The following is a 13,056-nucleotide window of genomic DNA, read 5'->3' as shown; positions in this document are numbered from 1 at the left end:
ATTCGTCTCTCCACAGTCAGTTAACCATTCGAAGGATTTATTCCCGGAGTGTTTTGGTAATTGGCCAGTTTCACAATGAAGCTGGCATAAATAGTTATTTATCATTTGTTGCCATAGTTACAGAGTAGTTAAAAATGCAGCAGTGTTTCTGGTTTTCTCAGTCCAGCCTGACAGACAACGTAGGCAAGGGTATACTACTAGAAAAAGTGTATTTCATGCAGAGAAAGAGAGTGTGCTGAGAAAGAAAGGTTTGCCCAGGAGTAAAAAGAAAGAGCAATGGAAAGATTATTTATGGAGTACACCTTGCTTCTCATGACTTAGCTCACCATGCTTCTGGCCTGGGGACTGGAGGGGTTTTCTAGCAAAATACGGGAAGCAGAATCCATTTGGGAGGCCTACAGGCTCATTTCCCACAGCTGAAGCTATCCACTCCATTGCTAAGTTTGTAGGGCATGGATGCAGTGGGTGTCAAACTCCTCTAGTTTCCTTTCAGGCTGTAAACTGCAGGCCAGTAGCGTCCTCCACACAGCCACCCAAAGTGGACTCTCCCATGTCCATCTTGTGCCATCTCCTCCCACATGGTTGGGGAATGAGCAGAACAGGCAAGACTCTGATGCTGTTTCCACTGTGTTTACTTTCCAAAGGCTTTTATACCCTTTCTGTTTCCATGGTCACCTTATAACAAAAGCCCCTTGTGGCTCTATTTCTATATAATTGTCTCTACCTTTTCACTACATGAGTGACATGACTCTGCTGACTTTAATGGATACCAGAGAAAATTCGAGATCTCATCCCTATACCCTCTGCCTTTTTCTGCTAGTCTCTACCCCAACTTAGTAGCACACTGTGAGAAGATTCTCACAGAGGTGTGTGGACAATCTAGTTTCTGATTACTAAGCTCTGTCCATACCCCTTCCTCAACAACCCCTCAGACCCTAGGGTATGCACTCCCTGCATGTGAGACAGTCTTGGGGATCCTGGGGGAAGAAGCCACTATGAAGCCCCAGACATGGGTTTAAGCAAGGAATTCCCTGGTGCAGGGAAGTTTGTCTACAGGACAGGTGGCTTTGGGGCTCCGTGAGTGATCCCTACTTAAAGGTGAATATGTCACAAGAAAAAGACCAGAGCTAGTTGTATAATTCTTAGGAGTTCATATCTTAGTAATTACTTTTCTGGGCTTCGTGATTTCATTTGCAACATATTCAAATTAGCATTTTTGTTTGTTTGTGTGTTTGTTTCCAGTAGTTGCACAGAGAGAGCTAGCAGTCCTACTGTGTTCCATGTTTCAGCAGTCTCACTGGATGCTTAGTTTGCCATCTCTACCTACTCAGACCATCAGGTCGGTTCAGTAAATTGAATTATCTTCTGTAGTTTGAAAGTGGCTTCTTCCCATTTCTAATTGTAGTGTCAGCATCCCAGTACAAGTTCAGTTTATCCAGAGTCTAGGATTTCTTAATAGAAAAATATATTAACACCCTCAGTTTTAGAATTGGGACATACAGCTTTGCTAATTTTCAGTTCCTGTTCATGAAGCCATTGTGTTTGGGGAACACCATGTGATTAGTAATTGTGTGTCAACTTGGTCAGGCATGGGATGCCCAGGAGCTGACTAAACAGTATGTCTGACTATATCTGGGAGGTGTTCTAAAGAACTTAGCATCCACATTGCTGGACTGACTAAGGCACATAACAGCTCCATTGTGGGTGGGCCCCATCTGGTCTGTTGCTGAGTGAATAGCACTAGGAATATAGGTGAAGGTTGATACCCAGCTTCATTTGGGGCATTGATCCGCCATTGACATTCCTGATTCTCAGGCTTTCAGGCTGACTAGAATCTCAACTTTTAGCTCTTCAGTCTTGAGACTTCTTCCAAACATAACACTGGCTTTACAAGTAGACACACATAGAGAGCCACATGTAAATCAAGGGCTGGAATACAGACTGAGAAAGCTGTTGCTAGGCAGTTTTGTTATTTGAGTGTGACGTACACTATTGACAAAAACATTGTGTATCATATGACTTTGTATACAGAACACACATAAAGAGAAAGACATATACAATTGGTCCTATTTCTTTGAGGATCTCTGACTAATACATATTACTTGAAATATAAAATTCATATTTTCCTTTATGGATCTGTAACTCAGGGGCTTTGGAAGGGAAGCTACTTACCATAGGTCATTTTTCAAAGGCAGGCAAAGATAAACATGAAAGGAAGGAGAACTACTTGGAGGAAGCTAACACCGGGGCTTGCATGTTTCTATTTGCAGGAGTTATGTCTTTCAAAACACTCAAACTTTACTTCTTGATATCTATGCATGTCTAAATAATTTTTTTCAAAGAGAATTCTAAGAACACTATCTGTGCCCTGTAATAAACTACACAAGGCTCACACCATTCACTGTAGCAAACAGAAGTCACTGAAAACTAGAGGTTAGATTTAAAGGATGGTTTTGGCGACAGTCCACAGAGTCCTGGGAAGTTTCTAGGTGGTCTGCTGGTAGATGCTTGTACATGCTGGTACATGCTTGTACATGCTGGTAGATGCTTGCGATCCTCCAGCTCTGTCAGATCTATTCTTTGGCTTTTTGGAGCAAGGCTCTTCCCCTTGTTTCTATGCTAGTCAAGATTCAGCCAGAGAAACAGGTCCACTGTTAGAGATAAATAATGCAGATTTTATTGTTATAAGCCTTTCATTGTCCAATCGCTAGCCAGTAGCCACATGACAGTTTAGATCTAAGTTTATTAAAGGGAAAAAAAATGAAGTTTCTCTAGGTATAGTTCTAGCTATTAGTGACTCCCCTTCGAAGAAGCTCATATGTGGAATATTTTTTTCATTGCAGAAGTTAAGAGTCCTTTAGGTTGTACAACAGTGGTTGTCACCTTCCTAACGCTATGGCCATTTAATTTAATTCCTCATGGTGTGGTGACCTCCGACCATAAAATTATTTCATTGCTACTTCATAAATGTAATATTCCTACTACTATGAATTGTAATGTAAATATTTGATATGTAGAATATCTGATATGCAACCCCCAAAAGGGCCGTGACCCACAGGTTGAGAACCACTGTCTACATGATGTGGGGATTGGTAGCAGAGACTACAGTGTTTGTCCCTATCCTTGGTTCTTGTTTTGAGCCTGAACCTCATTAAGGACCTGCTAGAACTCCTGTTAGAGAAGAACTCCTGTCATAGAGGATAGCAACCTCAGAACCATAAAGGTAATCTAGAACTCAGGAAGGACTGAATGAAGCCTTTGAGGACACACTGGATGTGCACGTGTCTTACTTAGCACCTCCAGTCTTAGTGGCATCAGTATCCTGCAGAAGAAGCGTCATGGTCTAAAGATGTACTTGACTTGAGATTTGAAGAAACCATTGGTGGAGATCGAGGAGCTTCAAGTCCAGGTGATGTCCTATGCAGCAGGATAAGCCAGCCTATCAGAGGGAGTGTGGGAAAGCCACCAGCATGCCCAGAGACTTGCATTTTGTCTTTAGAGCAGGGCCAGCATGATGCTGCTTCTCTGCTGCCTTTCAGATCGCGTGCAACATGCCGCTTGTGACAAGCACTGGCCTTACTGTGCAAGGCTTCTGGATGATACTTTCTGCTTGGCTGGAAGACACAGGCCAAGCTTACCATTCGGCTTCTTCAAGGGTTCAGGCATCCCACCTGCAGTGAAGGCAGGGCAAGAGGAGAGATGGTGTCCTGAGTGCTCTGCTCCGCCCTACTCTGCCTTCTCATTAGAAAAACAAAAGGCTTCCCGGGAACACCGAGGCAGGCAAAGGAGGTAGAAACAACGTTTGGATTAGTCCGAAGCATTTAAAAAAAATCTACTGAGAGAGTTCTCATTTGAACTTCATGGTGCACTCACTTCCTAGTTTGAAAATTGTTATTTGAGTAGCAAATTAAACATGCAAACTTCCTTAAAAAATGTATCTTCAAGAGAGCAAATCGGTCCAAATGATAAATGTTCTACATTATAGAAGACTATCGACTAAGGCTACCGAAAGCAAGACAGGATCAGATAAACAACAGTCTGTAATTCCTATTAAAATCAGCAATTTAGTTACTATATTGAATTACAACTAAAGTGTTTAAGTACTTGGTTGCTGGGAACTAGAAACTCACATAAGACCCAATTTAACACTACAGAGATTGCCTTTTTTTGTGGCTGATGGTGAAAGAGGGGCTATAGGTTCAGTGAAAAGCTCAAACTGGGCCAACAAGCCCATCGGGTAAAGGCTCTTGCCACCAAGCCTCTTGACTTGAGTTTGATCCCTGGAATTACATGCTCAAAGGAGAGAAGTGCCTCCCAAAAGCTGCCCTCTGACTGCCACATAATGCACACACACACACACACACACACACACACACACACACGCACACGCACACGCACACGCACACACACACGTGAATAAATGCAATGTATTTTGTAAAGGTCCAAACTGATATCGCCCAAGAGTGGATATTAGCATCCAATCAGTGTTTATTTTCTTTGATGTGAACTAAAAAGCAACAGGAATTACAGCTTCTGGTTCATTCTAGATGGAAGATATAAGTGGAACTTACACCTTCTTTTATATCAGATCAAATGAGATCAAGAGGAGCAGGATGGAAGGCAGAAGCAGGCCACTCAGCAGGGGTGGCTGGATAAGCCTTCAGCAAACTAGTGAGATTTTAGGAAGGTGGGTCCTGAAGCAAAACCAAGTCTGGAACCAGGTTATGGTCCGAACAAATGGGCCAGAAAAGGACATTTTGAGAATGTGATGCAGACCAGAATTCTAACACGTGGACTGTGTGGAAGGTTAGTGAAGCTTGAGTGAAGAGAGTAGGTAACAGAACACTGTCACACTTCCCTGACACCTCACTCTCCAGCGTTTGGGGGAAGCTGAGCCAAGGTGTCTATGGCAGTAATTTCTCACTCATTATCGTGAATAGCATATTCCTGCTGTATCATTGGACCTCTCTTGGTTTTAAACAACTATGATGTCTTTAGAATGCAGACATTTATTTATCTATCAGTTATTATTTATGCATATAATTTGTTTGGGTATTTTGTCTGCATGTAAGTGTGTATACCACATGCATACACATGGTGCCCTACAGAGTCACAGAGGGTATCAGATTCCCTGGGACTGGAATTACAGAGGGTTGTGAATGCCATGTGAATGCTGGACTTGAACTTTGGTTCTCAGGTAGAACAGCCAATGCTCTCAACCACTGAGCCATCGTCCCAGCTTCATCATCTCTAGAACAATGATAACACCAAGCATAACAATCAGCAGTGGTGCTACTAGGCTGAGTGGGAAAGGCAGACGGGAGAGGAGGCACCGCACCGCCAGGCAGGCAGGAGAGTGCAGCAGCTGTCTGGGGCAAGACTCCACAGCTGGCAAGCTAGAAAAGCATCCATTCATTTCATCCACCAGGCTTGGGGAAAGCAAGCTTCCTGGGTAAGCCATGCCCAAGTAAGAGTTTGATGTGCCATTTCCACATCTAGACTCTAGGATGAATAGTCACACTCACCAATCTCTTGCCAGTGAGTCCAGAGAGTTCTAGGAGAGTCTGAAAAGATCTTCCTAGTACAGGACCAATACCTCTGAGAATTTCTCATGCTCTTCCCACCACACTCTACTCACCTTGATCGTTGCTTGGACCCTTGAAGACAGAAGAAGAAATAAAAACTTCCCAGTAAGCTGCAGCTTTTTGTTTTGCTTCTGGTTCTAAGTAGCTTTGATGCAAAAGTGGCTTATAGGAAAGAGAGTTTGCAGCTGAATTTGGGATCTTAGAATCAAATCCAAAAAATGGGTGAAGTTGAAGACTGTCTAAAGCCACATCCCGCTCCCCTTTGCAATTGCAAGAAGAGGAGAGTCTGATCTCTGAGTTGTGCTGTTTTGTGTTGTGCTGGGATTTGTAATGAGAAAGCACAGTGCCTCACTTTACAGCCTCAACCTCCAGGCTCTCCAGTTTCAGTACCCCATCAAAGCTACTTAGAACCAGAAGCAAAACAAAAGGCTGCAGCTTACTGGGAAGTTTTTATTTCTTCTTCTGTTTTCAAGGGTCCAAGCAACGATCAAGGTGACTAAAGCGGGGTGGGAAGAGCATGAGAAATTCTCAGAGGTATTGGTCCTGTACTAGGAAGATCTTTTCAGGAGTGCAGGTGTGTGTTGCCACAGCGCTAGCAGGATCATGAAGATTTCTGTGTACTGTTATCTGCTTCATGGGCGGAGGCTGAGCCTAGGAGTCTCCGAGTCAGTAGCATCTTTCAAGGCTTTTCCTCTGCAGCTCTGAAATCTTGACCCCTGGAAAGATGCCTGGGGAGGTTCACTTTCAGTTTTCAAGCGCTTGGGCTCCCTCTAGAGGAACAACTTCCAAACCTTCAAAACTTCATTGGAAAATAACAAGAACAATCTGATTTTACCTAGCTATACAAATTTAAAGCTCAGAGGTACCACTTGAACATTTTTAGTTGGAAATATCTCCTAAAGGTTTCCTGCTCTAAAGCACCTATGAAATGGGCACAGCTGCTGTCTTTGCTACTGTTCAAGTCTGCTCTGTATAGTAAGTAACACAGGAACAATCATTTCCAGTTTCTGAACTGCAGTCAGCTGCAAGCATTGCTCCCGGGGTGGAACAGCTAGATTAACTCCAATTCTTAGGAATAGCATTCTTAACATTTGTGTGCCTGTAGCACTGCTCATCTTTGGCCCTTCCTTCTTCATCCCTCCTTTCCTTCTGTTTGTCTATGCTAGGCAAGTGCTCTGCCATCGGGCTGTCACCCCACATTTGAGTTTCTCTTCATAGGACTAAATCTGCCCTGTGAAATTACCAAATCATAGCCTGTGATATCCCCTAAGATGACAGCCTTTTTCCATGTCACTTTCTTACTTCTGACTCAGCCTTTCCTTTGAGGTCAGAGTTTATGGGATGAGATTTCTGATTAGAATCCTCACCTTTGATATAGCTCTAATCCCTGAACTCTTGGTCCCTGAAGAATAAAGTAAAAACCAGGTTCCAAAGACTCTCAAAGAGAGAAAATAAAATCCATAAGCTCAGAAAAATGTTTAACAACCCAAAGTCAAATTATTTCAAAACAATGTTGGCCCTCTAAATTATCAAAGCATCCTCAAGACAAAAAGCACACAGTGATAGGTAGATGTGTTGAAATTTGAGCTTTTAATCCCATTTCAGATGAAAGAAATGTGGACTAGGAGGCAGAGGCAGGAGGGTCTCTAGATTGTGTCAAGCTGTGCATTGAACACCTTTTTCACTAGAACAGCCACAAGAAAAAAAAAAAACTATACAGAAAGGACTTGAATAGTAGTTTCTACTTCCAGATCAAGTTGGGAGTTTTCAGCAGTTTCTACCCAATGTTCTTGCTCTAAAACTCTGAAACGTTAAGCCCCTAATTAAATATGTTGCTCTATAAGTTGTCTTGCTCACCTCTCTTATTACAGCAATAGAAAAGTAACCAGGACAGCTTAACATGGCAGCACTTGGTAACAGGTGTACTGGACTGTGCAACTTTTAACTTTGTCTCCTGTTTCCAGTTAGGCTCCTAGTGCATCCTAAGTATGAAACCATCAAGATAATTTATGAATTTGACTGAAAATAGGCTTCTCATTTTCTTGATGGTGCTTAGTTATTCTTCTTAGTTTTAGTATTCTGCTAATAAAAACAACTACAGAAATCAAGTCTTTTGATTTTCTAGGACATGGTAAATACTAGAAACCTTCATTGTGATGATTGTCAAGACTAGACTGATTTCTGAGCCCTTGGTTTTCTCAAAGACTGGAATATTTCCCTTGTCAACTACAGATGGGACCTGTTAATTCTTTTAACTAAGTTAGGCAATTCCGAAAGGCAGAAAGAGGAAACTGCAAAAACCCAACCTCAGTTAGCTGCTAACTTAGCTTTGCTCCACCTGGAGGCTGTTCTGGGAAGAGAAAGCCGTCCATTCCAGGCAGTCACGTGAGAGGAGATTGGTCTCATCCAGAGATTAGACTCATCAGAGCTAAAATTTGCATTTCTGATCATTTCCAGGTAATGAAGCTACTGTTGCTTGTCCAGGCCACACTTTCAGAAGTGTTGATCTAGCATGCCTGCCTGGTAAGTGTGGGGGTTGTTTAGGTTTTGGTGTTTATGGAAGTTCTACTTTTCTGAAGGTCTGGGAATACGTGGCAAGTAGGCTTGAGATGAAATCAATAACTTGTCTTCATAGATTTCACTGTGGTTAGTGTTTGTTGATCATCAACTTGACAGCATTTGGAATCATCTAGGAGACACACCTCTAGGCACACACATGGAAGATTATTAGATTATTAGCTCTATTATGTAAGGTATTACTAGATTAGATTAGCCTTTGGGTATGCCTGTGAGGGACTATTTTGATTTGACTAATTGAAATGGGAAGACCCATCCACTATGGGTGACTGGAAGGTGGACTGGGTAAGAGGGAGGAAGTGACCTGAGTACAGCATCTTCCTCTGCTCCCTGCCTGCAGTCAGTACAACAGCTCTCAAGCTCCTGCTGTCTTGACTTTCTGGAGTATCTTGCAACTATAAAACAAAGTAAGCTTCTCTCCCTTAAATGCTGCTTTTGTAAGTTTGTTTAATCACAGCAACAGAAAAGTAACAAAGACAGTTAGCTTTTACTTAACCTCTTTAAAATCCGTGGGAATCTCAGTCAGGAGCCATACCCTATTGTCCAGGAACACTGGGAATGTAGAGGGAAAAGACAAACGCTCTTTTTATAGTGCTTTCCCTTTTCCTAAGAGTTTACTGGAACACAGAAACTCAGAGACAGAAAGTGGTCAACTGCCATGGAACTGAAAGGACACAGATTCCTGTCACCTGGTGGATCCCATGAGTCACCTGGTGGATCCCATGAGTCATACGATAGATCCCATGAGTCCTAAGCCACTGAACAGGTATTTCTCTTTCCCTGCCACCTGAATCTAGTTTCATCTTTCCTGCATCTTCCTGACATGTGTGATGGTTGTAATATTTTGATTTACCACGAGTCTCTGATTTTCCTTTTGTATTCTGATGGCCACGTTGCTTGTTCAAAAAACACCATGCTGTGATGAATTTACTCCTGGGTTTATCTTATAGCCACATCGTGAGTTTCAACTATTAAAACTTAAATTACTTGAATTCTTCTGTGCCTAACATTAGTTTTTGTTCACATTAAAAAAAAATAGAACCTTTGATTCATTTTTATCTTTGAGTGGAGTCTTACAACTAGTCCTCTCTGGGACTGCACATACAGAGCCTCTGTGTCCCCTTTCAAGTACAGAAATTATAAAATATCTTTGTCTCTGATTTGGTGGGCTCCATAGCAAGAACATCCAGGGCCAGGTTCTTTATTGATTCACTACATCCTTAGCTTGTCCAGCACAAAGACTGTAGCACTGTATCAGGCATGGCACATTGTCCTCAAGCTTTCCGGTGCCCCTGCCTGCCCCGTTCACAGTCCACATTCCAGTGTGAGCCCCCAGCTCCAGCCACCAGACTGCCCCCATTTCAAAGCCTCCAGTTACCAGCAGACAGGACCTCCCAGAACTCTGGCTCCTATTGCTGACCCACCCTCTACTTCAAGGTGTGAAAACTGCCACTCTTTTAGCCCCTTCTCTGTGAGGTTTTGGTCGTGTATCCCACATTTGGGACAGATGAAGCTGCTAAGCCTGCTGCCCTCCCTCACGCCTGCCTGCCTGCCTCTGTACATTATGATCCTTCAGACCCAAAGCTCACCCTGGGTGCCTTTTCCTCTTACTTTCTCAGTTCAGTTCTAGACACCTTTTCAAATATACTTTCACGTAAAAGAAATAAGTATCTCAAATCTTAGAAAAAGTAAAGAATTACAGGATAATGCCCGTGGACAAGAGAAGCTGTGATTCATGCTTTCTTTGATTTATTTTTGCCAGTTATTTTTTTTTTGTGTGTGTACATATTTATTAGTCACACCACAAGTAGTTTGCATCCTCCTTTTATCACTTGAAGTTTTGCTTCTTTAGTCTTTATTGTGTGAGTGTGTGTGTGTGTGTGTGTGTGTGTGTGTGTGTGTGTTAAATTCCAATACTAGTACCCTAGATCATTTTAGGCTCTTAGTGTATACATAGTAAGGCTGCTATCAGGAAAGGATGTAGAAACTGACACACTTGCCAGAGCATCATGAATATTTGCATCTCAGTAACCTCTCTAAGTTTTGTAAGCCACAGTGTTTTGCTTGGCCCTGCATCATTTAATTCACCCTTTGCATTTCTTTGATTAGGCCGCATGGTTCCCTTCATTTTGTAATGACATGTGTTCCTTCTTCTGTGGACTGTCTTTGACTGTCCTTTTAGTTTTCAGTTGTCCTGTGTACCCACTTTCAGTGTGTTAAGGAAACACCTGCTCCCTGAGAAGTTCTTCAGATAGGCTTGCATGTAGTTCTGCGGGAGTGGGTGTGGGGTGTGGGGTGTGGGGTGTGGGGTGTGGGGTGTGGGAGCATCTTAGCACTGCAGGAGCACAGTACTCCTGAGAAGCTCCATTTGCATTACAACCGCTCACTGTCTCCCTCCAGTGGACAAAGAGCAACTCGCACCTAGCCAATTGCTGTGCATGAGCTCTGTGTCAGTGATTTAATCCTCTAATGATCAATCAGTGAGGATCCCTGCTCAGTGGATTCCTGTAACTGGACATGGCTACCATCAGAGCAGTTTATCAGCGTTTCATGGAAAGCAAACAGGAGCACTAAGCTCTTGGATAAGTCTAGGAAACTTTGTTTAAGGTAAAATAAGCCCTATTTTGGAAAATCCACACTTGCATGGCTAGGGATTGAAATATTGCTGGCAATTATTTGCTCATAGAAAAAAAAGATTGTTTATATCTAAAAAAAAGTCCCCTGCAAAATATTATAAATTGTATTTTTTGATTCATTTGGTGCTTTATCAAATTATCTAGACAAATACCTTCTAGAAGTAGGACACAAAAAGATGCACCTCCTCAGACAAAAAGAAAAAAATGTATCGTTCACATAGCACATAGGAACCAAAGCTAAACCAAATCCAACTCCATTTTTCATTGTGTCATACTCTCAATTCATACTTCCTATGTTCCTAACTTGGCTTTTCTACAGTTTTGCTTTACACACACACACACACACACACTATATTATTTGCTTATGTTATATAATGTATAACATGTGATGTGATCTCTGTCTCTCTCTGTCTCTGTCTCTCTGTCTCTCTGTCTCTGTCTGTCTGTCTGTCTGTCTGTCTCTCTGTCTCTCTCTGTCTCTCTCTCTCTGTCTCTCTCTCTCTATATCTATCTATCTATCTATCTATCTATCTATCTATCTATATAAAGTTAATGCCATCTCTGAGATTTCTGAGATTTCTGATAAACCAGAGTTGACAAAAATGGGTTTTCTGCTGAACAGGAAAGAAGGGAGCACGTCTTGTCTTTGGAAGCAACTGCCTGCTGCAGACCTTGGGACTGGCTCAGCATCTGAGTGTCGGGATGCTCAGGGACTCGGAAACTCTCTCCTATCCCCATCTACTGCTTTAAAAGTGCTGAAAGATCTTGCTGTGAGCTCCAGCTAGAACCATCTCTCCCATTGCAGGGCCACTCCATCGCCCTCCACTTCGTCTTTGGCTGTTGCTGTCCTGTGTGAACTCTTAAGTGAGGACTTAAAGTGCTCCCAGTGTCCTTCTGAGCTCTGCTTTGCTTTGGCTAGGCTAGCCCAGCTCACTGCAGCCCCATGCAACATCTCATCCCCTCTACTAACAGCAGACTGAAGCTGTAAGAGGCAGGTGTGAACGCCACTGACATCACCTTCCACAGAGACTACGTCCTGAGTGGGCCTCTTACTGTGCTCAATGCCCTGTGAGTTGACCCAGCTGAAATTGGTAAATAATACAGCTCTTTGGTAAGTCATACACCAGGGTTTCCCCAAGAAAAATAAATCCTGTTCTTTAAAGAGTTCATCAATGTGAAAATGAAGGTTTCCTGAATTGAAAATCTTGGAGTCAACATGAAAATTAATGATTCCCATTGACTTTCCTGCCTTCATCTTCAAGAGACCAGACTTCAAAAGATCAGTTTCCTTTTTCCAGTTTTGGGTTTTTAATCCTAGTTACATCTTACCTCATTTAACTACGTGGGAGTTGCAGATCTTCAACTGTGGCAGTGAGCTCTTGAAATGGTCTCTCCAAATGCCTGACCTGGTCTCTGAAATGTATCTATAGTTCAGATTATTCTTTTTTTTCTACTTTCTTTTTTTATTAATATTTTTATTACATATTTTCCTCAATTACATTTCCAATGCTATCCCAAAAGTTCCCCATACCCTCCCCCCCCCACTTCCCTACCCACCCATTCCCATTTTTTTGGCCCTGGTGTCCCCCTGTACTGGGGCATATACAGTTTTCGTGTCCAATGGGCCTCTCTTTCCAGTGATGGCCGACTAGGCCATCTTTTGATACATATGCAGCTAGAGACAAGAGCTCCGGGGTACTGGTTAGTTCATAATGTTGTTCCACCTATAGGGTTGCAGATCCCTTTAGCTCCTTGGGTACTTTCTCTAGCTCCTCCATTGGGAGTCCTGTGATCTATCCAATAGCTGACTGTGAGCATCCACTTCTGTGTTTGCTAGGCCCCGGCATAGTCTCACAAGAGACAGCTACATCTGGGTCCTTTCGATAAAATCTTGCTAGTGTATACAATGGTGTCATCGTCTGGAAGCTGATTATGGGGTGGATCCCTGGATATGGCAGTCTCTAGATGGTCCATCCTTTCATCTCAGCTCCAAACTTTGTCTCTGTAGCTCCTTCCATGGGTGTTTTGTTCCCAATTCTAAGGAGGGGCATAGTGTCCACACTTCAGTCTTCATTCTTCTTGAGTTTCATGTGTTTAGCAAATAGTTCAGATTATTCTTAGGTCATTTGACAGAGAGAGAGAGAGAGAGAGAGAGAGAGAGAGAGAGACAGACAGACAGACAGAGACAGAGAGACAGAGACAGAGAGAGACAGAGAGACAGAGAGATAGACAGAGGGACAGAGGGACAGAGAGACAGA

Source organism: Mus musculus, chromosome 14 (assembly GCF_000001635.26).
Source record: "Mus musculus strain C57BL/6J chromosome 14, GRCm38.p6 C57BL/6J".
NCBI classification, from domain to species: domain Eukaryota; kingdom Metazoa; phylum Chordata; class Mammalia; order Rodentia; family Muridae; genus Mus; species Mus musculus.
The sequence above is the reverse complement of the archived record's forward strand: the minus strand, read 5'-3'. Positions refer to the sequence as shown.